The sequence below is a fragment of the Wyeomyia smithii genome, chromosome 2, assembly GCF_029784165.1.
Source record: "Wyeomyia smithii strain HCP4-BCI-WySm-NY-G18 chromosome 2, ASM2978416v1, whole genome shotgun sequence".
In the NCBI taxonomy this organism is placed as follows: domain Eukaryota; kingdom Metazoa; phylum Arthropoda; class Insecta; order Diptera; family Culicidae; genus Wyeomyia; species Wyeomyia smithii.
Window position 1 is genome coordinate 27,705,586 of NC_073695.1, and position 23,165 is coordinate 27,728,750.

At 38.0% G+C, this 23,165-nt stretch overlaps 1 protein-coding gene across 8 annotated transcripts in view; it reads left to right on the plus strand.

Moving 5' to 3' along the window:
* LOC129722357 (RING finger protein nhl-1) overlaps positions 1-23,165 on the plus strand; it is a 165,082-nt gene that overhangs the window by 54,905 nt on the left and 87,012 nt on the right. For 5 of the 8 annotated variants that reach the window (XM_055675740.1, XM_055675743.1, XM_055675747.1 and 2 more), the window contains exon 1: positions 20,970-21,502. The exons of 2 other annotated variants lie outside the window; for them this stretch is intronic. The gene's annotated coding sequence lies outside the window, so the exon portion shown is untranslated. Of the gene's footprint in view, positions 1-20,969; positions 21,503-23,165 lie in introns of those variants that run through there. One more of the 8 variants, XM_055675744.1, reaches the window with a different exon arrangement.

Here is a 23,165-nt window from a genome sequence, read left to right on the forward strand (position 1 = left end):
AAACATACAAATAAAAGATTAACAATATTTATCAAAACTTTTTGTAAAGAATTGAAACCTAACAGTTGAAGCAAAAAGCTTTTAATTTGTGTATGGAATCATAGATAGCGAAATGAGACACTCATCACACATTATGCCTTTTGCCAGGTTTGTTCTCATAAAAATGACCCTGTGTGCACTAATGCTCTATTGTTACAAATTATTTCTTTATGAACTTATCACTACGACCAAGAACATTGATCCGGATTTTTGCTGTATTCCGCCCTTCACTATTCAGAGTGATTTGTAAGATTAATATAATTCGTGCTTGTGTGAATGCATTCACCATTACTTTTTACACTCACTACTCCGAGCCTCGCAGCTTCTGGCTAATATTATCGTCTATTACAATATCCTGGAGAGATTTCAACTGACTGTCCCTCTGACCAGTTTTATTGAAAGAGGGACTTATTTTTGAGGTATTCATCGAGGTTTTGTTCAATTTAACGTGAAGGAAGGGAGCCTAGGTATAAACTCATGTTTAAGTCCGTTGGTACGAATGGCCTGGTTCTATTAAGATTCGAACCCACGACCACCCGCTTATTAAAGCAGACTCTGTACCTAACCTTGCTGCTACGGAGCTTCCTAACCCACTCACTGTTACATAGAAATAAGGCCACAATTCTTCGTCGTTTCGTTTTCTTCAATTTCGAATTTAGTAAGAAAAAAAAAACAGAAGCTCTGTTTTGGGTTTCTCTCATCACGTAATCAACACCTAATTAATACGCATAATTACATATCGTTCGAATATAGAATCAATAAATTAAAAAAGAGATTCAAAGCTTGAAGCCTCTGACTTCTAGCATATGAATTTCAATATCCATTAGGCGCAAATAAATCAGCCCTTCGAAATCCGTGGAATCAACAGTCATTATAAGTTTGATTGAATTATTAAGCATCGGATTGGATACAGTCTGGTGTTCGCATAATTTGACAGAAAAATTGATTTTCCAGCCAATTTCACCAGTTCTAGTTAACTGCGTACTGGTCTCACCCGTGCAGCGGTTGTCGACGCCGATCGGAAAAGTTATTATCTCCGAAGGCGATTAATGCGGAAGGAGACAATCCGCCTCTGTCGTCAGAAGAAACCCGATTACTTTCCTTTTTTTTCTACTGTTTTCATCGAGCTTCACCCGACGACCTTGATCGGAGTGGGCACACACGCAAACAGATTTCCGGTCTCATCGCATCGCCATTCGCGTCCAGATCTTGTCGATAGACATCATTGGCGTGACATGCACTTTTACCGGATGGATCGATGACAACAGGGCGGGGAAGAATGCGATGAGTTTTCCCCCCATATATCCGTACCAGCCATCCGGAATTCCATCGATATGATCTTTTTTTTTGTTTCCTCAATGCGTTGCCTTCCGCTTTTGCTCATCCTTCGCAGTGTATCGGGAGCCGACACCGTGGCAGCAAATGTGGTGCACATCAATCAGAAATTCGCTACTTCTCCCGCCAATGATTGACTTCAATGAAATTGCCAGATTATGATTGATACGCTTTCTGACGAAGATTCCATCAAGCGAGCGGACGCCGTAAAAGTTTTTAATCAATATCGTTAGCAGCTTCGACGTTACTTTGAGTGAAAGTTAAACAGAAGTTTCTACATACTATCGTGAAGAAACAAAACTAGCATTCAGCCGGTTAAACTAATCAAATATGTCACGCGATTTGTAACTTCCATGCTAGTGAACAAATTGCAGTAATTAATTGTCGAACCCAACTCCAGCCGGAGCTATTATTAAAGCGTCACTCCGAACAACCCGATTGGCAAATGAGTGACATTGAAAGCGGCTATATTAGGAAAACATTTTCCACTTACTTAACCATTTTCGCCTTCCACCCACAAGTGGTTTACGGCGTTCGCCCTGGCTTCCTGGCGGAGCCGTCTTTCGCAAACAACAGGCAGCACTTATTTGAGCTATTGATTTTCGATGTGTCGTTATTTTCCGCCTTTTCCTGTTTGTTAATCTACGCACATACGGGGCCCAGAAGGTTGCTTCATATCCACATCGGCAACTTTTCAAAGATGTTGCTATGAACCATTCTTTTCGAGTCTCACACATACACATGCTTTACCTATACAATTACTTACAACAGGACCGCGACAGGGAAGAATTCTTTGCCACTGTGTGGCACTTGTGACTTTGGTTACCACTTGCCACCCGCCTCATCCGGTTGCAACGATGGCGGACCCGTTCGTGCGAATCTTCCTGTCAGTTACATCGCCACGGACGCTCGGTTTGTCTGTCTTTTGTCGGCAAGCTGTGACAGCAAATCGATACTATTCATCTTCCTGTAATTGTTATTTTTGTGTTGTTGTCATCAGTACCATCCGTTTCCGGGATGGCATTGCCCCTAAGTGTGGTACCTTGAGAGTGGGAGGCTGTAATTCGAAAACGCAATCTCATTTTAGGTGGTGATTTGAAGGTGTTTCTGTTCTGGAAACTGGAAATCAGATTTTCACCATAATCAAACATAAATAAATAGTAGTCAGATATCCGATTAGGTCTCAAACTTCAAGTTTAATTATTCAAAAGTGATCGTGAAATTGAAAAGCCAAAAGTTAAACGCTTTTTTGCTGACATTGCATATATTAGTCTTGTGTTAGTGTTCTTTGTGTATGTGACTTTGTAAGTTTCATTAATTTTTTTTTGCTTTCAAACTGCACTCGCGTCAAAACTTGAGAAAATATTTCCAAGTTTCAAAGTATCGCCCCAACAATGGCAAACTCTGCGCTAGAGAAAAGAGGAGTGACGTTTGTTTTTCTAATACATCCTAAGAGGCGTGTGGTTTCGCACTCACAATCCTCACCTCCTCCCCATCAGCATCAGCTAGAGCAATTTCCTCAAAAGGTTTTTCCCGGGATCCGCACTTCCGAGTATTGCTCGAGTGGCACGTTTCGCCGGAAGTGTCGTGGTTAGCACGTTTGCGTTCTAATATCACAGGAGCGGAAGAAATCATCAGGCAAGTGGGCGGTTCGCCCGCCTCCCGGTAGTGCGATTACCTGGCTCTGGATCAGTGTGCAAAGTGGTAACAGTTTCATATGGCTCAAGCCATATAAGGTTTCAATGAACTCGCGAGACAAGGTAGCTTTTGCTATTTTTAGCTCACTGGTACTGTCTGGCATTTTAACTAACTTTACGAACATTATATCGAATTTATCACTACACTTAAATGTGGGTGAATGCTGTTTGGGATTTGGCAGCACCAGCAATTAAGTGATACTGCTTAAGAGGCTGTCAAATTATGCTGACACTTTAGCAAGCGAAATGCCACTTAATTACCTGCACAGCATACGTAATTGCTTTCTTTATTGCCTGGGGCGGGAGGTTTCTTTCTTGCAAATTTGCCATAAAAATCGCACTGGAAGCGGTTTCGGGTTTTATGCTGCTGCTCATTAAATTTCCTTGCGATAATGATAACAAACTTTCATAACCGTCAAAGTCCGTTCGTCTCACTGCCACTCGGAGGGAACACTGACAGAAACGTTATTCGTTTCACCTCTCCCGTCTGGTGACATATCTTGACAGCTCGTCACATTCGACCATGAGAAAAATGCAAAAAAAAAGAATTTGATTTTCCTTTCGTTCGTTCTTCACACTCTAAAACTCAAGAATAATATTGCCGTTGTCGGTATGCTCTGTTGAAAGAAGGCTGCGATACGTTTTATAACAAGTGTTATTGACGTGAAAATGTGCACAAGTTCACACGTTCAAAAAAAAAAAAGTCAAAGCGAACGACGAAAATTGGCTGCAGAAAATAACATCATATTTTAATGCATCAGTTACGCCTCGAATGTTATTAACGTGTCAAAAAGCGATGTCACGCCATGGGATGCCATTTCTCCTACTAACAGAAAACACACACACGCAAGTAGCGTGTGACGTTGATTGGACTCAAAATCCCGGGATATGAAACGCCACTTTCTCTTTAACACAAACTGCGGTTCCGGCTTACAACATTCTTTTCAAATTTATTCATCTCGCAAAAAGTTACCGCCAGCTGGTTTGTAATAATTTTTCCCCGCACAGTTGAATTTCAGTTGATGATAATTCACTTTGCATATTATAGTCGAGCCGCTTTTGTAAAGTGCCTCAAAGTTATTTGATGAGTATGATTATGTCTAGCTGGTGGCAAACTCCGGCATCCCGTATAGTTGGTTACGCAAAATTGAATAACTTGTCAACAAATTGGAGTTTTGGAAGTGCTGGTTTTAATACGAAAAATTCAATTATACACCATAACTTGAACAAGATTTCACCAAGTATCCGGGTTGATGATGATCCAAATCGTCGGGGCGTAACCAGAACGACCCAAGCGCCAGAAACATTATTATGAGTAATTGGCATTTAATGTTTACCCACCCACAAATGATCCGTAAATATTCTACAACTTACTACAGAAGTTTTTTCATGACTCAATTACTCAATTTTTGAAATAATAGCGATTGGTCCAGATAGGTTGCATTCCGACCAAATGAAATAAAGTTTAATCTGTACTAGACAAGATCAAACTACAAAGTGCCTCCACATGCTGCCGTAGAAATATCTTTTATAGATTTTTTCAATCATAAAATCGTGTCAAAACACTTCGTTTCGCTTTTTTTTATATTTCACGGTTTACTTTTCAAGGTTTGGTCCATGGAACGAGCCGAATAATATGATAAACACGAAACTGTGTCGTTCTCTCAAGATGGGAAAATTTTCGCTCAACCACGTGTGCAAACTACGCACGCACTTTCTCTTCGAACAACTGGTCACCCATAATCGAAAGCCCGACCCGTTGCAACGGTAAACACTTGCAGACGTAGGGGCTATAAATAGCCCCTCACGAAGGTACACACAGTTTTCGGCACTTTAAAACAACGATCGGTTCTAAGGCTAAAAATGAACCGCCGGAGTTTGCACGATCGAGTCGTTACAAAAAATCTGCCTTCGTGCGGTGGTTTCGGTTCGTGTCGGGTTAGCGTCATTCGTTCATTGTCGTATCCACACACGGCGATCTAGATCACATTTCAGCACTGTGGACGAGTTTCAAAAATTTCTGACTGAATTTAAATTAAATATATTCAAAAATAATGATTCTAATGATTTTTTGGCCTTTCACATTTTTGATGTATTGGCCTTTTCCCGACATTTTTAAGATATTTTACATATCCGATTTTTGGCATTTTTACAAATAGAAAAAGCACAGTCAGTAGTTCATGAAATTGTCGATATCAAAAACCAAATCCCAAATCAAATCCGAATTTTAATTTCAATCACAACTCCAATTTCAACCACGACCAAATCCCAATACGAATCACAACCCAATCGTAAAAATCGAATCCTAAATCCCATGACAAATCGGAATTCCAAACTAAACCTCAATCCCTAACCAATTCCCGATTCTAGTCTAAATCGCAATCCTAATCTCAACTGCAATTCCATTTCCAATCCCAATCTTAATTCTAATTTTTATTTGAGCTCTGATCGCAAATCCAATCCTGATCCCAATCCCGACTCCAACTTCAACTCTTATTTCAATCCCTGCTTCTAACCAAAATCTCTATCTTAATTCGGGTCTCCTACGAAAGGCAGAAAATCAAAAGGCAGAATCACGAAAGGCAGAATCACGAAAAGCAGAATTACGAAAGGCAGATATAAAAAATGGTCTATTTTCTTTTTAACAACACACACTCGCGGCCTTTGGCCGACTCTATTGTCCAAGTGTATGCTGTCCTTACTCGCTACCGCTCGTTCGGACCTAATTAAGGGAAAGAAAACCTATTTGAATAATCCTAGAAAACCAGTAGATCAGTTGTTTTTATGCGAGAGGCCGCCGCTTCCGACGGCGGGTCGGCGGCCGGCTCGGACCGCGGAAACCACGGCGGCTTTGTGCCGCCTCGGTTCCTTGCCCTCGATTATGCGTCTTCACCGCATGAATTGTGTTATGTTAATTATAATCAACAAGCCGTTGAGACTAGTGTAAGTTATACCTAACATCGAAAAATTACCCTCCGCGATGCCGATGAGTCTTGAGGACCTAAGCCAAACCAGTTGCGCGTTTCGGATCTAATAATTAGGCTTGATTTGCACCTCCTATCAAAACTGATCATTGCTTGTGACCAGTTATTATGTCTGGTTACCAAATATTATTAAAGAATAAATGTACAGCTTTGATACTGTGACCAGAATTCGCACTTGGCTATCGTGAGTCAGGTTTTGCTACCGGTGGTTCTGCCTTTCGTGCCCTTCGAAATTCTGCCTTTTGGATTATTCTGCCTTGTGTGTACGGTCATAGAGTTCTGCCTTTCATGATTTTGCCTTTCGTGCTTCTGCCTTTTGTGATTCTGCCTTCTGTGGCGAACCCCTTAATTCCAATCCTAAACCTAATCTCAATCTCGATCCTATTCCTTATAGTAATCATAATCACAAAACCCTGGTCCCACTTCCAAACTTTAAATTCATCCCCAAAATCCAGAGAAGATATACTTAATCCCAACATAATTCCAACCCTGATCGTAGAAGTCTGTCTTCAATCTCCAAACCTACCTTTTTGACGCTTTTGACATATCTGACATATATAAAATTTTTGACATTTTTGAAATTTTTGATATTTGACATTTTAGACTTTTTTTACATTTTTAACATACTTGACATAATTGACCTTTTTGACATATTTGATATTTTTTGTTAATTTGACATTTCTGAAATTTTTGACATTTCTGACATTTTTGACATTTTTGATATTTTTGGCATTTTTGTTTTAACGACAATTTTGATATTTTTGACATTTTTGACATTTTTGAGTTTTGATATTTCACACTTAAGACTTTTTTTTATTTTTGACATTTTTAGTATTTTTGACATTTTTGGATACTTTTGACATTTTTAGATACATTTGACATATCTGACATTTTTACATTTTTGACATATTTTAAATTTTTGACATTTTGGACATTTTTGACATTTTTTGACATATTTAACATTCTTGACATATCTAACATTTATGATATTTTTGGCATTTTTTATATTTTTGACATTTCTGAAATTTTTGAGTTTTGATATTTGACATTTTATACATTTTTGTTATTTTTGACGTATATGACATTTATGACATATATAACATTTATGACATTTATGACATTTCTGACATATATGATATTTATAACATTTATGACATTTATGACATTTATGACATTTATGACATTTATGACATTTATGACATTCATGACATTTATGACATTTATGACATATATGACATTTATGACATTTATGACATTTATGACATTTATGACATTTATGACATTTATGACATTTATGACATTTATGACAATTATGACATTTATGACATATATGACATTTATGACATTTATGACATTTATGACATTTATGACATTTATGACATTTATGACATTTATGACATTTATGACATTTATGACATTTATGACATTTATGACATTTATGACATATATGACATTTATGACATTTATGACATTTATGACATTTATGACATTTATGACATTTATGACATTTATGACATTTATGACATTTATGACATTTATGACATTTATGACATTTATGACATTTATGACATTTATGACATTTATGACATTTATGACATTTATGACATTTATGACATTTATGAAATTTATGACATTTATGTCATTTATGACATTTATGACATTTATGACATTAATGACATTAACGACATTAATGACATTAATGACATTAATGACATTTATGACTTTTATGACATTTATGACATTTATGACATTTATAACATTAATGATATTTATGACGCTTATGACATTTATGACATTTATGACATTTATAACATTAATGATATTTATGACGTTTATGACATTTATGACATTTATGACATTTATGACATTTATGACATTTATGACATTTATGACATATATGACATTTATGACATTTATGACATTTATGATATTTATGACATTTATGACATTTATGACATTTATGACATTTATAACATTAATGATATTTATGACGCTTATGACATTTATGACATTTATGACATTTATAACATTAATGATATTTATGACGTTTATGACATTTATGACATTTATGACATTTATGACATTTATGACATTTATGACATTTATGACATATATGACATTTATGACATTTATGACATTTATGATATTTATGACATTTATGACATTTATGACATTTATGACATTAATGACATTAATGACATTAATGACATTTATGACATTTATGACGTTTATGACATTTATGACATTTATTACATTTATGACATTTATGACATTTATGGCATTTATGACATTTGACATTTATGATATTTGACATTTATAACATTTGACATTTATGACGTTTGACATATATGAATTTAATGATATTTGTGACACATACGACATTTATGACATTTATGACATTTATGACATTTATGATATTTATGACAATTATGACATTTATGATATTTATGACATGGCATTTATGACAATTATGACATATATGACATTTATGATTTTTTTTTCTTCATCTATAGTTTATTTGACACGGCACAAATACAATTCAATGTTTAACGGCGCCAATTATATCTGGTAGCTTACTTTCTAAAGTATCTTAATAACTAAAAGCAAATTTTTTATCCTCGCTGCCGACTACGAGCTGAAACTAAATCTAACTTAAAGCTAGAATATTTTGCATTAAAAGCACAGGTTTGCTGTTTGATGATTTTCATTGCCATAGGTAAGCAGCATATTAAATTTGTTCCGCTGCTGGGCCAAGATATTACGGACTGGCGTATTGGGTTGTTTCCATCGGGCCTTGAGAGTATCGTGACATTTATGATATATATGACATGACATTTATGACATTTATGACAATCATGACATTTATTACATTTATTACATTTATGACATATATGACACTCACAACATTTGTGACATTTATGAGATAAATGAGAATTTATGATCTAAATGACATCTAAATGACATGTATGATTTATCAAATTTGGGACATTTATGATATTTGACTTTTATGACATTGATATTTGACATTATTAACATTTGACATATATGAAATTCATGACATTTATGACACATATGACATTTATGGCATTTATTACATTTATTACATTCATGACATTTATGACATTTATGACACTTATTATATTTATGACATATATGACATTTATGATATTTATGACATATATGACATTGAGGACATTTTTGCCTTTCTCCTAGAAAGGTATAGCAATCACTCACAAAACCGAAGATATAAAAGTGCTCCAGAGGGCCGCATGGCATATATCACTCGACTCAGCTCGACGAGCTGAGCATTTTTTGTAAGTGTGTGTGTGTATGTGCAACTTTTTTTTCTCACTCACTTTTCTCAGAGCTGGCTGGACCGATTTTTATGAAATCAATTGCAAATGAAAGGTCTTGTTGTCCCATAAGACCCTATTCAATTTTATTGTAATCGGATTTTTAGTTTAGAGGTTATGTATCAAAATTTAAAAATCATGAAACATCATTATCTCAAAAACTACACAACCGATTTGAACACAATTGGTTTCAAATGAACGGGCTACCTGAAATACTCTTAACTTGTGAATTTTATAACGATTGAACTTGTAGTTCAAAAGTAATGAAAAAAAACGTGTTCTCAAGACTGTTTAATCTCACTCATGTTTCTCAGAGATGGCTGGACCAATTTTCATAAATCAGTGTCAAATGGAAGGTCTAGTTGCCGCATAAGACCTTATTGATTTGTTTTGCAATCGAACTATTACTTTGCCTGTTATGTTTAAAAATGTGAAATCCAGCTATGAGAAGGAAAATATTCCGAAGACTACTTGAACTCACTCACTTTTCTCAGAGACGGCTGACCCGATTTCCACAATCAGTGTCAATTAATAAGTCCAGCTGCCTCATAACACCCTATTGAATTTTACTGTAATCGAACTGTAACTTCATCTGTAATGTACCGAAATGTGAAAATCACGAAACTTCATTATCTCCGAAACTACACAACCAAATTGATCAATATTATTATCAGATGAGCGGGCTAGTTAAGGGTTAACTGATGAATTATGATTGAATACGTGGTTTCAAAGTTTGGCCGCCCTATACGTTCGCCATCTTGGAATTCAAAATGGTATCTGTGGTCGATTTGAGCTCCTGTGTATCATTCTAGATCCGGATATTATTACATTGGGTGGAAATCGGCCATTTTTGGCAGTTTTCCAGCACCGAATGTTGCCATCTTACAATCCAAAATGTTGCCTGAGGTCGATTCTGGAACACATTTGTTACCACTAAAACATTCACCTGCCAAATATGGTTCAATTTAGTTGATTAGTTCGTGAGATGTGCAAAAATTTGTGCAGAAACGTGTGCTTCCAGAAGAGGGAGGGGCGTCGAACCATATTATGGACATTGTTACCTCTAAAAACATTCACATACCAAATTTGGTTGTATTTTCTTGATTGGTTCTTGAGCTGTGCGAAATTTGTGTTTCTTTTGTATGGGCCCCTTTCCTTATAGAAGAGGGAGGGGCGTCAAACCATTATGCGCATATTTGTTACCTCTAAAAACATTCACCTGCCAAACTTGGTTCCATTTAGTTGGTTAGTTCTCGAGATGTGCAGAAATTTGTGTTTCATTTGTATGGCATCCCTCCCTTCCAGAAGAGGGAGGGGTCTCAAACTATCATAGGAACCTTTAACGGCACCAAAAACCTCTACATACAAATTTTCTTTCGATCGGTTCTGTAGTTTTCGAGCCTATATGGATCAGACTATTTTTACAAATAATTAGTTTCCACTACCACCTCCTATAAACCACCCCCTATAAAAATACAAAAATATAACTACCACCCCCTATAAAAATTAAAATTGAATAATAAATAATAAATTGCGGCCAGTTTGTTGAAATTGAATAATGTTGCTGAACATATGGCATGGCTTGTAAATGTATGTGTGCATTTACTAAGTTTTCAAAAGTGAGTCTTTTGATACGTTCGCCTCTGACCTGCGTTGCTTAACAAAAATGCTTGTTATGGAGTGAAATTACGGCCTCCCGGAGGAACAAGCAAGATATCTTTTGTTATGTAAAGCTGATCGAAACTCCTCCCCCTCTCCTACGTGACAATTCGCAACGCTCAAGAGAACCCCCTATGAACGTTACGTAAATTATGGATGCCAACTTCATAACATCAATGACATATTTCTATTTCAAGCAGTAAATGTGGAGTTGACGATTGAAAAATGTACTAACTGAGGAAATAGTTAATTAGAAATTTACGAAAAATATAGTCCAGCAGGTGGGACTCGAACCCACAACTTGTAATCTCCGGTCAGATAGAAACGCATACACGCCAGTATGTTGCCGTCTCTACCAACGGCAACATCTTGACGTGTTGGTCCGTCATGAAATATTTATATTTCTTATTTTTAATGACTATAATGCAGGTCAAGCCCATTTTATTTCTATTTCAAGCAGTAAATGTGGAGCTGACGATTTTCGATCTCTTACTGATGCAGTAAACCCCACTGTGACGTGAGGGTTACGAAACAAAAGCCGGTGGCTGGCTCTCTACTGAGTAAATGATGACGTGCGATAAAGTGTGCAAGCGATACAAAATATCTATTTAGCGAGGCCGATTTATACGTCTTGCGGTGGTGTAATCGGAAACGCATCTGACCGGAGATTAGAAGTTATGGGTTCGAGTCCCACATGCTGGACTATATTTTTCGTAAATTTCTAATTAACTATTTCCCCAGTTAGTAATCATTTTTCAATCGTCAGCACAAGATAAAAAAGCACTATAACACGGAGCAGGTTACTTCTCAATCAGTAACACTGCAAAAGGGTAAAAAATAAAAACAAAATGTGCGACCAGCAAAAACGTCCGGACAATGCCACAAAAGATCCAAAACTATACTAGTCGCAGTGAGGTCCATAGAAAAAAAATCCTTACTCTCACCCTCGAAGTTTCAATGAATTCTGAGAGGGTTCTGCCAACAGCCGGTCAAGAAGTTGGGGCGCATAATCCGTCATTTTTGTCATTTTTTTATTTTTGAAAAATTCGAATATTTATCATTCGATGTCTCGATTCAAGAGTAAAATCGTCTAAACGTCGATTCAAGAGTAACCTGGAAATACGCAAGAAATTCATCGACCATTTCTGATTTGAAAGAAACTTTGGAAAACTGTTTTCAAAATTTGAACGGTTTGGGCAATATTCACATTTGTGAAGATAACAATTCTTGAATCGTGTAGCTTAGCTGCATAATAGTTGTTCAAAATAAAAATTTGGAATCATTTTGGAAAGAATGTTACTTTGAACTCAATTCAATTCAATTCAATATACTTAAGGTAATAAAATCCGAAAATGGATATTTAAATAATATATGAATAAATCATTTGAAACATTTTACCCCTTTTCTTGAGAACAATACACCCAATCATCTTGTTGTCAAAGAATGGATTGTATAACATTGCTCATAATGAACTTATGGCGTTTTCTAGAGAACCACGGATAAATTGAGAAGAACTTTTATTTTCCAAATAATTGAAAAGTTTTGAACCTCAATTCGAAACAAATCGAAAACCGATGCATTTAAAATGTTAACTACCAAGAGCTTTTTAATTCAAAATGACTGTCCGAATCTTTCAAAATCATTAGAATACAGATATTTTAAAAAGTGTCGTGAAAAAAATTTACAAAAAAAAGCTTCCATAAAAATTGGATTTTTATGTCTCCATCCACTTCAGCTTTCGTTTAAACGCTGCGCTAACGATCATAAATTCGTGCTTCTTTCAGAGTGCTGACACCAAAAAACGTTGCTCAGTGGAACGCCAACATAAAAGAAAAAAACATTTCTACCGTCAGGGAATACAGAATAGAGTAAATTTGTCGTTTGTGGATGATACAATCTTAATTATCTTAATTCAATCACATTTTCATTTTATCTTACAAATGATGAAGAACTACAATTATGATTGAAGTTAATTGATGCAATTTATGAGAACTTTGTTTCCAATGGTTACGCAATTCAACGCGATATGTTACGACTTCAATCCTGCCCTTACGTAACACTTCAATTTATCTCCCACTAAGTGCTCCCACGTTGATTAACACCGTCCGTAACAACGAACATATCATTTCGCCACCGTTGCTTCCACACACACACGCGTTAGGTAGGAGAGGATAAATGAGACAAGGTGGCATCTTCACCGGAAAAACATCCCACACCTATCACTGCAAATAGCAGCAGTCGATTTCTTAAAAAATAAAACCTTGACTAACAACCATATGAAGACGGCATGACAGGACAACAAAAAGTCGTAAAGTGATACATATTTTGAGCTTATACCTACACTAGCACAGCAGAGCGAACACATCATATTTAACACATTCTAGTCGAGCTGCCAAGTGGCGGGAAATAAATTCTGTGCGAAACTAGCCGGGGTCACGTTGTTCCGCCCCATCTCACACCGGTCCGGAATTAGGTTAGAGTTCACTCAACCTCGCACAAATATAGGAATTCAATCAGCGCACAACAAAGGGAAAACAAAGTCATAAATTTTTTATCGTCATAAATAATAACACGGCTTCAGCTCAAGCCACTGGCGACGAACGCAGAGGTGCGACGACTTCCGTGGATGCTGTGAGGACGTGCTGCACCATCGGTTTTGTGGTGGCATCAGATGCCCTCCGGATACACACGTAGATTGGATTGGTTGGCGAAGGCCTAACCGATGTGACTGAAATAGGCTTAAATGCGTCAGAAAATATTGGTCACGTTTTTTAAAATGAATCCGGCATGAGAACTGAGTTTCTATACTCAAACAGTCGAACTAATATTATTTTCAATTTTCAAACAATATCATGATCAACGGTGAAGCTTTAGTTTTGTAACTTTTTCGTTCGGAATTGAAAATTGGAATTCCGATTTAAGTTACTTATCTTCTGTAGATTAATAAACAAAAAGATATTTGAAAGTTTGAGGCCGAACGATATTGAATCCACAAATGGCTGACTTCGAGCTACCACTTCGAATTTTCAGAAGCACAAGACTCGGTAACAGTAAATGCGTCACGTGTAAATACGCTATTTTATGTTTGTTGTGGTAAATCAAACATAAAATAGCGTTTTCACAAAGAACACATTATCTATCTCCAAGCCTTGTGCTTCCGAAAATTCGAAGTGGTGGCTTGAAGTCGGCCGTTTGTGGCTTCAATATCGTTTCATTTTAACCACTATCCTTGCAAAAACGATTAACTCCCTAATTTTGTCCAATCCTTGTACCTAATTATGTATCTTCTTTTCCGAAACTGCCAAAAAAATCCCTTGAACGCTTTGACGACCTCGACCCGGTCAAAAATCCCCGCAGAAACAATAAACCCATCAACGGGGGATATTTCCAAGGTGCTGTTCCGGTTGTGTTTTTTATTTTTCAGTGTGCTCAAAATATTATTGTTCGTTCTCGGCCATGGCCATTCAATGGCTGCGTGCGGCGCTCGAGCGGCGGGCATACATTTTGGCGAACATCTGCAACTACCATCGGTCAGCCGGTCAGCCATCTTTGTTAGTAATTGTGACCGCGCAGTTGAGCTACCTACACTCAGTAGCGTAGCTACGGGGGTGCGGTTGGTGCGGTCCGCACCAGGCCCACCACCCAAAGGGGCCCCAAAATCTTGCGAACACCGAACCGGTCAACATGTCCATCTTTTTGGTTTTTGGGCTTCAATTCTAATTGAAATCAACGATACCCAGAAATACTTGCAGCAAGCAAAGCAAAGCCTTGATTCTACATTCTGTATCGGAATTTGATCTTTTGTTCTACTATACATAGACTTCGCAGCTGACTGTTAAGTCGGCTAGCACTACGATCCTACTGACACTAACAGTCTCTCCCGAGCCGGGACTCGAACATACGACGACTGGCTTGTTAGGCCAGCATTGTACCTCGAAGCCAGCTGGGAGACTTGCAGCAAAAAATCTGAATATACAGGAGTGTGCTAACAAGTTGATGGCATTACATAAGTTTTTGACCGAGAGCGAGAAAAAATTGTGGAATGAGCTCTAAAGTATGCAGAAAAAAGTGTACTGTACTAGAAATTGATCCAGACCCACAAAATCGTGTTCGTCGAAAGAAGAGAATGCCAGGTGAAGAAGCGCAGACGCTGGATTAAGCTATAAGAAGGAATTAAGACGAGAAATGATATCATCAGTTGACAGGATTATCCAGAAAATTGCCACAAGATCTCAACGGATAAATGAACTCGCAGAGGAATACGCTTTAGAAGTAGAATACTTCTCTCAGGAAGTTCGGCTACATAGTAGAGATGATCGGGTACGGGTATTTTTACCCGAAACCCGTACCCGACCCGTACCCGACGGGTTCGGGTCGGGTTTCGGGTAACGCCAAAAAATATTTTACGGGTTCGGGTCGGGTACGGGTAATTAAAAACCAAGGCTTCGGGTTCGGGTCGAGTACGGGTTTGAAAAATTCTCAATTGGTCGGGTACGGGTCGGGTACGGGTAATTCAATTATCGATGACACCGAATCAATACTCAAAATTACAGGTTTTTGGCAAATGCAGTGAATTATAAAATTTTTCTCAAGTTATAAACTATATTAATTTTAACCTTTCAAAATTCGTTTGACCCTTTAATGTGTTTATAAAACTCGTCGTTTATTTTAAACTTTACCAGACATGCACTTTTCATAGTGGACCGATTCCTTATAGTGGACCACCCGCCTGAAACTCTGGGTTCACTATCATTCGTTCACACGCACACTCGGTTCTAGCCTAACTCCGGCCATCATCTCGAGAGACCACATATGACAATCAGTGCATAAAATGTGCGAGGTACCCAGGCATTTTGAAATAAAAAATTTAGAAAAAAATCTAGGACGGGTCGGGTACGGGTCGGGTACCGGCAATTTCGGCGTTTTTTCCTATCGGTTACGGGTCGGGTACGGGTAGTTGGAATAGATATTTTTCGGGTTCGGGTCGGGTACGGGTATTTTAAACAAACCAGACTTCGGGTTCGGGTCGGGTACGGGTTTGAAAATTTTCGTTGAGTCGGGTACGGGTCGGGTACGGGTAACAAATTTCCCATACCCGACCATCTCTACTACATAGGGATGTGAAATGAAAATCTAAAACCGAAAAAAGTGAAAAATAGGTCCAATTTCAAATGCTAATAAATCGGTTAGTATTCGATGGATTTCCTTCGTTCTTGCAGCAACAGATTGGAAAATCTTCTAAGATTCTTCTCAAAATAAGATAATTGTAATTTTATTATTCACACTATTGCACTATTGAAAATAGTCAAGCCTTGTCAAAACGAAAAATTCGACCTCTGATTGGTCGTTATATGCTTGCTTCCCAAGCACGGTCGACAGGATCATATACCTTGCAACTGAAAACATGCTATTTGGCCTATATAAGAGCCTGCTTCAGCCGGAGCCGCTCAAAATAGTTCTAGACAGCGACAGCAGCAGTCGTCCTTCCTTAGCAGCAGCACTAGCCCTGTGGTTGGTCACCACGTCTCAGGAGCAGCGCGGTTTTTCTCAGCGTGTGTCGCCAGACAGCCATTATTCCCCCCGTGTTGGGGCAGCATGAAGATTGCCATCAGGAAATCCAATTTCGGAAATCAAAATGCCTTTTTCAAGGCAAATAAACAAGTCATTGAAAGTTAATAATTTTTGTCATCGCAAGCAAGCATTCTGTGTTGCATCCTAGCAATTTAAATCTGTCGCACCCGTCTAATTTACTGAATGTGAAATAGCTTCCACAGTGCATGTTGTCCGTGTATCTTAATTCCCCCAATGTTAGGACAGCTCAAAGGTTGTAATTAGCAACCGATTTTGAACCGCAAAATGCTTTTTTTCAAGGCAAATAGAAAAATAATTGAAGGTTAATAATTTTCTGGCATCAACACAAGCAGACATTCTGTGCGGGATGCAAATTCTATTGTAGTTGTCAAATTTTTACGTTATTGAGTTAACCCCTCACTGTTGGGGCAGCGCAAAGGCTGTGATCAGCATAACCGATTTTGAATAACAAACTGCCCTGTTAGAACGCATTCACAAAAGCAGTTAGTTCGACTATGCAGAGTTATTATGAAGTCGATTCAATCATTCAGCGTGAACAGAATTTTGTCGTCACCCAGCTGCCAAGTTGCAACATGATGCAATACGCAACAGCGAGCAAACGTATTCGCTTGATGTTACAAGCCGCAATACGGTTAGGGATAAATCGTTGCGTGTGTGAGAGCACCATCGGTGTTTATTCGCTGGATACAAAAATCAAATGCGAATTGTGGTATAATTCGTCTGAAGAACATTACAAAATGGTAAAACTGAACAGAAAGGCGTGGCCTATTTCGTAGCACCCTTCGACTATAAAAGAGTGTTTCTGGGAAAACTAGCTACATTCATTAGTCGGAAGGTGAGCTGGATGGACTGTCCACAACGTTGACAGCAGATATCAGCACTCAGCAGTAACAGAGGATAGCAGCGGGTTGCGCCTGTGGCTGCCTTCAAATTAAACAAATCACTTGCCCTGTGGTTGGTCACCACGTCTCAGGCCTCTACCAGGCTGACTTTCGCACGATAGCGGCGGTATTAGCGGTTGATGCATTTGCCAACGCTTACTCCAGTAAAGCCGTGTCTAATTTTCAATATGAAAAACACCTCTCTATTGTGTTGGCCGTGCGCATAAGGCCTCTGCCAGGCTGAACGCGAAAAGCGGCGCGAACCGATTCGCCCGGCCGTAGGTTAATGTACAGCGTAAGTAGAGCTGTGCAAAAGTATTCTACTTCAACCTTGCGGTCGTGGCTTTGCACACAACTCTCCTGTGATTTTTTTAACACTCGACATTCTTTTGGATCCTGTTGCAGAGCTGGATCTAGAGAAGGCTTCAGGAGAAATCGATAGAGACGAATTCATTGATGAACGAAAACGGCTCCAAGACTACGTTTCGGTTTCAACAGAATTCAACAATATTCATCTAGGTGGAGCAATAGAGCTTTGAATTTTATTCATAGGTATAAATTGATCGATTCGGTACCAAGCATAGAAATCGCTCCCAGATTTTTTTTAACGATGGGAATTAGTATTGCAGCTTGCGAAAGAAGTTTCTCAAATTGATCAAGAACTATTTGAGGTCAACGATGAGTAACTTGAGATTAACAAACCTTGCCATTTTATCAAACAAACTGAAATCACTGATTCCCAGTGGTGGGCACCGCTAACTGAAAATTTAGCGACGCTAATCCCTAATTCATTAACTGGAAGATTTAGCTCGATAATCACTAAACGCTAAACGCTAAATTCATACTAGCGGAACTTTCGCTAATCGCTAATCGCTATCTTATTAATACATAGGTTGTCATATGGATATGTTTATTGCTTATAAAAACAAAAAAAAAATTAATTTTGAGTGTTATTTACAAAAAGAGGTTCAAAATTCATAAATCAGTCATACTTGAGAATTTTGTGCATACAACAAAAGTGATTCTGCTTGTATGTAATACAAATGTTTTTAAAATCTCAAATATTATTTGATTGGAAAAGGAGAACCGAAGTTGCGCATGGCAATATGCAGAATTTTTTGGCATTCCAAAATTTAATCTAGATCACTTTGAGCTTGTTCTCCAGAATGCTCCTGTAGCTTTTACGATAGCTCGAACAATAGAGTAAAAAAACTGACTTGCACTTGTGTCGTAAAGAAAGGAATTCTACACGCTTAAAATTTATTGCTGGGTCTCGGTAATTCTTGCCGAGAACGACACCACTGAGTGCTTGGTTGAAAAATTAATGACAGCTGTCGTATTTTTTCGTAAATCTCGGCTCAACCTACCCAAAATTTCGGCACAAAATAATACCGAACTATCACTACCGAGATTACGGATATTTTGTGCCGAAATTTCAGTTAGGTGAACCGAGATTTACGAAAAAGCTGCTGCCATTATTTGTCAAGGGAGCATTCAATGGTGCAGTTCTCGGCAAAAATTACCGAGACCCGGCAATAAATTTTAAGTGTGTAGACAATTATCACAATTCAATTCGTTCGTATGAAACATTTGTTCCAAAAGCAACTTTTGCAGTAAGGTATGTTCATCATTTGAAGCAATTTACGTGCGCCATCAGCGACTCACAGTTCTTGAAAATAGTTTTTTCTGTCCCTTCTCTACTAAATTAGCGAATTAGCGATTCGAAGGCCAAAATTTTAGCGACGCTAACAGTCCGCTATTCAGCTCAAAAATTAGCAAAAAACGCTAAATCGCTAACTGAATATTAGCGCCGTTAATTAGCAATTAACGAATTAGCGGAATGATGCCCACCACTGCTGATTCCATTGATTTTGAATCTGTAATTTCTGATTTTGCCAATCAAAAAGCACGGATAGTAGGTATCTAATTTACCCTTATTTCAATTTTGCGGAAAACGAAATAAATAAGTAGAAAAACCTAAATTTTTTGTTTGTCTTAATTCCTTTTATAAAATAAAAAACTACCCAGTCATTTTCATTGGAGGCCCACATTTTTGTTACCGCACCAGGCCCATCAAACCATAGCTACGCCACTGCCTACACTCGTGGTGCACAGTGGTGAAGTTACATAAAAATTCAGCAAAAAATTAATAATAAAAGTAGCTTTCGTGTTTGCTTCACCACAGCCAACATAAAATAGTGTTTTCACAGGTGACGCATTAACTGTTACCAAGTCTTACGCGCTTAAAAATTTTAAGTGGTGGCTCGAGGTCGGCCATTTGTGGCTTCAACACCGTTTCTCCTCAAGTATTTTTGAAAATGGAAAGAAACACACATTTTAATTGAAAAAGATCGATAAGTTTGCATTTTGGGGTAGGTCGCAAAAAACTCTATGTCTTGAAAATAAGTAATTAAAAACAATAACTGCAATATTCTAACATGAAATATATCTTTGAAAAAAGATTCAGATTTCTTACAGAAAGATTCGAGTTCCCATTTTCAGTTGATTTTTAACAGTCATAATTTTATTTTTTTACGAAACATACAGATAACACCATGAAAGTCAACAAGTCGCATTTTGATAAAATATATACAAAGGCAATTTAATGGAACCTTTGCAGACATTTTTTTGTCTATTATTTTTATTTTTTTTACGATTTTCAATTTTGCTATCGAAATTGAACTGGACCCCGGAGGCATTACCCGTTTCAGTCCGGTCAGGAATGACATGGCATTTTGAGAATTTTTCATTGGTCTTCAGACTGGATTTTAAGCCGAATTTTGTGGTCCTTACTTAATCCATTATTGATCACAAGATTAACAATTGTCAACTTTCGCATCATTTTTGCGCTTCTGAAGAAGTTCAAACCTCCAAAACTCCCCCGTATCTACTACTATGAGCTCATCCAACGCTAACACTACGACCACCGCCACCGGTCACCCATCGCGCCGTCGCAACAGGTGCAATCCCGTCTGCACTTAAGTGTTGTTGTTGGCTAAAAAGAAAAATAAAAACCGTAACTCTGACGCACACACTCTCTCCCTCGCTCTCTTTCGCCTGGCTCATTTTGCGAAGTAGAATGTTTCCGGAAAAACCATATGACGTGATCGAGCGTGGGTTTACAAATATTTTTAACTTACACGCGATCTCACCAACACCACCAGCGACGCGTGCAAGCAGCGCAGTGATCGTGTTCTCCAACCGAGAGCTCGTACCGCTGTTTATCCCACTGGTGATCGTTTCCTTCGTTACCTTCGGTTGTGCAAAAAAAAACCTACTGCTCCATTTTCCTGCGAAATTTTCCTCCTGATTTACAGTGCCGTGCAGTGTGTGTGTGTGCTGATGCTGCTGTTTACTACCACACAGGGCACGGTTTTTGCACTTTTCCTCGTTCTAGTGCGGGCACTTTGTACCGCTGGTCAAGTGGAAATTCATTCAACGGCTGCAGTACTCTTCCGCTCGCTCGACCGTGTATAAGCCCCGTTCGTAGATTGTATTCCTCCAAGTCCGTTGCGTTGGCAGAAAACCTTTACAATTCAATTTTGCAACGCGTATGCGTAAATCTTTTATCCTCCACACCCCGGCGAAAGAAGTTTTCCAGCAGAGCGCATTGCCGAACGGAAACAGTGAAACGGATCGAAAACGAAACGAAATTGCAAACTGATGCATGCGGTTCGGTGAATTAGTGAATCTTCCTCCCTTGTCTAGCATTTTCTGTGCAATTTATTTCAAATTTCCTTTTTTAATTGACGACTTTTCGAGCACGTACCGGCGTTTACAGACAGTTCCAGAGTGTCACTAGATTCCAGTTGCGCAGCTTGAAATATATACAGAAGACCGAAGAAAAGGGCTCGAAGAGGCACCAGATCAAGTTTTTCGCCGAAAAAGCGAAGTGCAATTTTTCGCAGCAAACGGATAGGAAAAAGAAGCTATACACAGGCGGTGAATCAGACAGAAAGAAAGTACGTAGGTATAAATGAGCGAATTTTTGCAGAACGATGCTCGAGATCGGGGTGCAGCTGCGGGTCGGCTTCGACGATGAGAGAAGCAAAAAAAAAAATAATACATCAGAAACTTAAATGCCATTCAGTGGAACTTTACCAACGTTTACTGATAATTAACAGAACTTATATAGTCCAATTGTTCCCGGATGGCAGCACCCCGCAGCACAGGAATGTAAACGGTCGGTTACGAAGCAATTAGCTGTTTCTCATTGGATGATAAATTATGTTATGAAGCCATGGTCGGGTTTTTGTTGCTTTGGCCTGGAAGAAGGGTAAAGCATAAACGCCACGTAGAAGTTCAAACAGCAAAAAAAAATTGATGAGTTTTGTTTTATAGGGTGTTTATAGGGACTGCATTTCGCCACACACGGAGTGCAACGGTGGTAGTTTCAGATGCATTATGTAATATTTTAAAAACTAATAGGTATAGAATTTTATGGTAAATGGTTAAACTCATTCCTTGAACTTCATCCTTTCTATATTAAAATTGTTTTAGTGATAAAAATAAAAATGAATCACCCGTCATATTTCACCACCAGTCCACAGCTGCGACAGAACATTCTGCTACGACATCAATGACGATAGGGTTAATATAAACATACCCGTCCGCAAGCTTGGAGACAAAATACACCGATGATTTTTGGCCAAATTTAGCAAACTTTTTGTCACGTTTCATATTACATCCAAAACAAGCTGAACACTGTAAACCCGACAGCTTCTGCTGCTTATAAATATCTACCGTTTGACCAGCACAAGCAATACAAAAACAACACTATTTGTGACGCAGAAAAATTGCGTGCTAACTCATATTAGCAGTAGCGCTGCCAAGGTTTGCCTGTGGTTCGGTTACAAACAAGAAGAAGGAATGCTCCCAGTGTGCGTCATCCAATTCTATCAGAAACGGAGTGGTTATGTATCATGTGCCAGTTTTGGATATTTTCGAGGTGCATCGAAATTAGTTTCGGTAACATTCCATGAATGCGTGAAAGTTGGACAATTTTAGAGAAGTTTGCAGGAGTGATAATTGTAGCAATATTCTACTTCAATTCATTTCAATAAACCCTCTTTTTATGTTCATAGTAATATTTCAAGATTGTTTTTAATACTTACGTCTACCTGTCTGTAAGAGACATTTTGAACAATTTTAGTTGACAGCAAAGCAAAGTTTACAACCCGTTCCGGTAGAATCAGTAATTTTGGACCAAATACAAAAATATGTTTCTGTGTTTCCTGGTTCTGAAAATGGCTCCTAAGATTTTTTGGGCCTAATTGAAATATATTCAACTACCGTTTTTCAGCAATGATGTTTCAAAATCCTTCCGCTAGTCAAAATACTTTCAATGCGCTTTGCAAACAAAATATTCCAGTTTTAGAACAAGGCATTCTTAAAACCAGTAAATTGGCTTTCTTCACCTCCCAACTGGTCACGACATCACGAAAATCTTTTTGTGGTTCCTAAAACGGTCTGTCAGCTTTTATTTTATATTTTTGTTTGAGCTTAATTGCTCTTCCGTGATTGGTAAAGTTGCCCAAAGATTCATCATTATTTGGGATTAATTTACCAACTTCATCATACAACCTAACGGTCACTTCGGGAAGGCAACGAAGGAAGCATAACAAT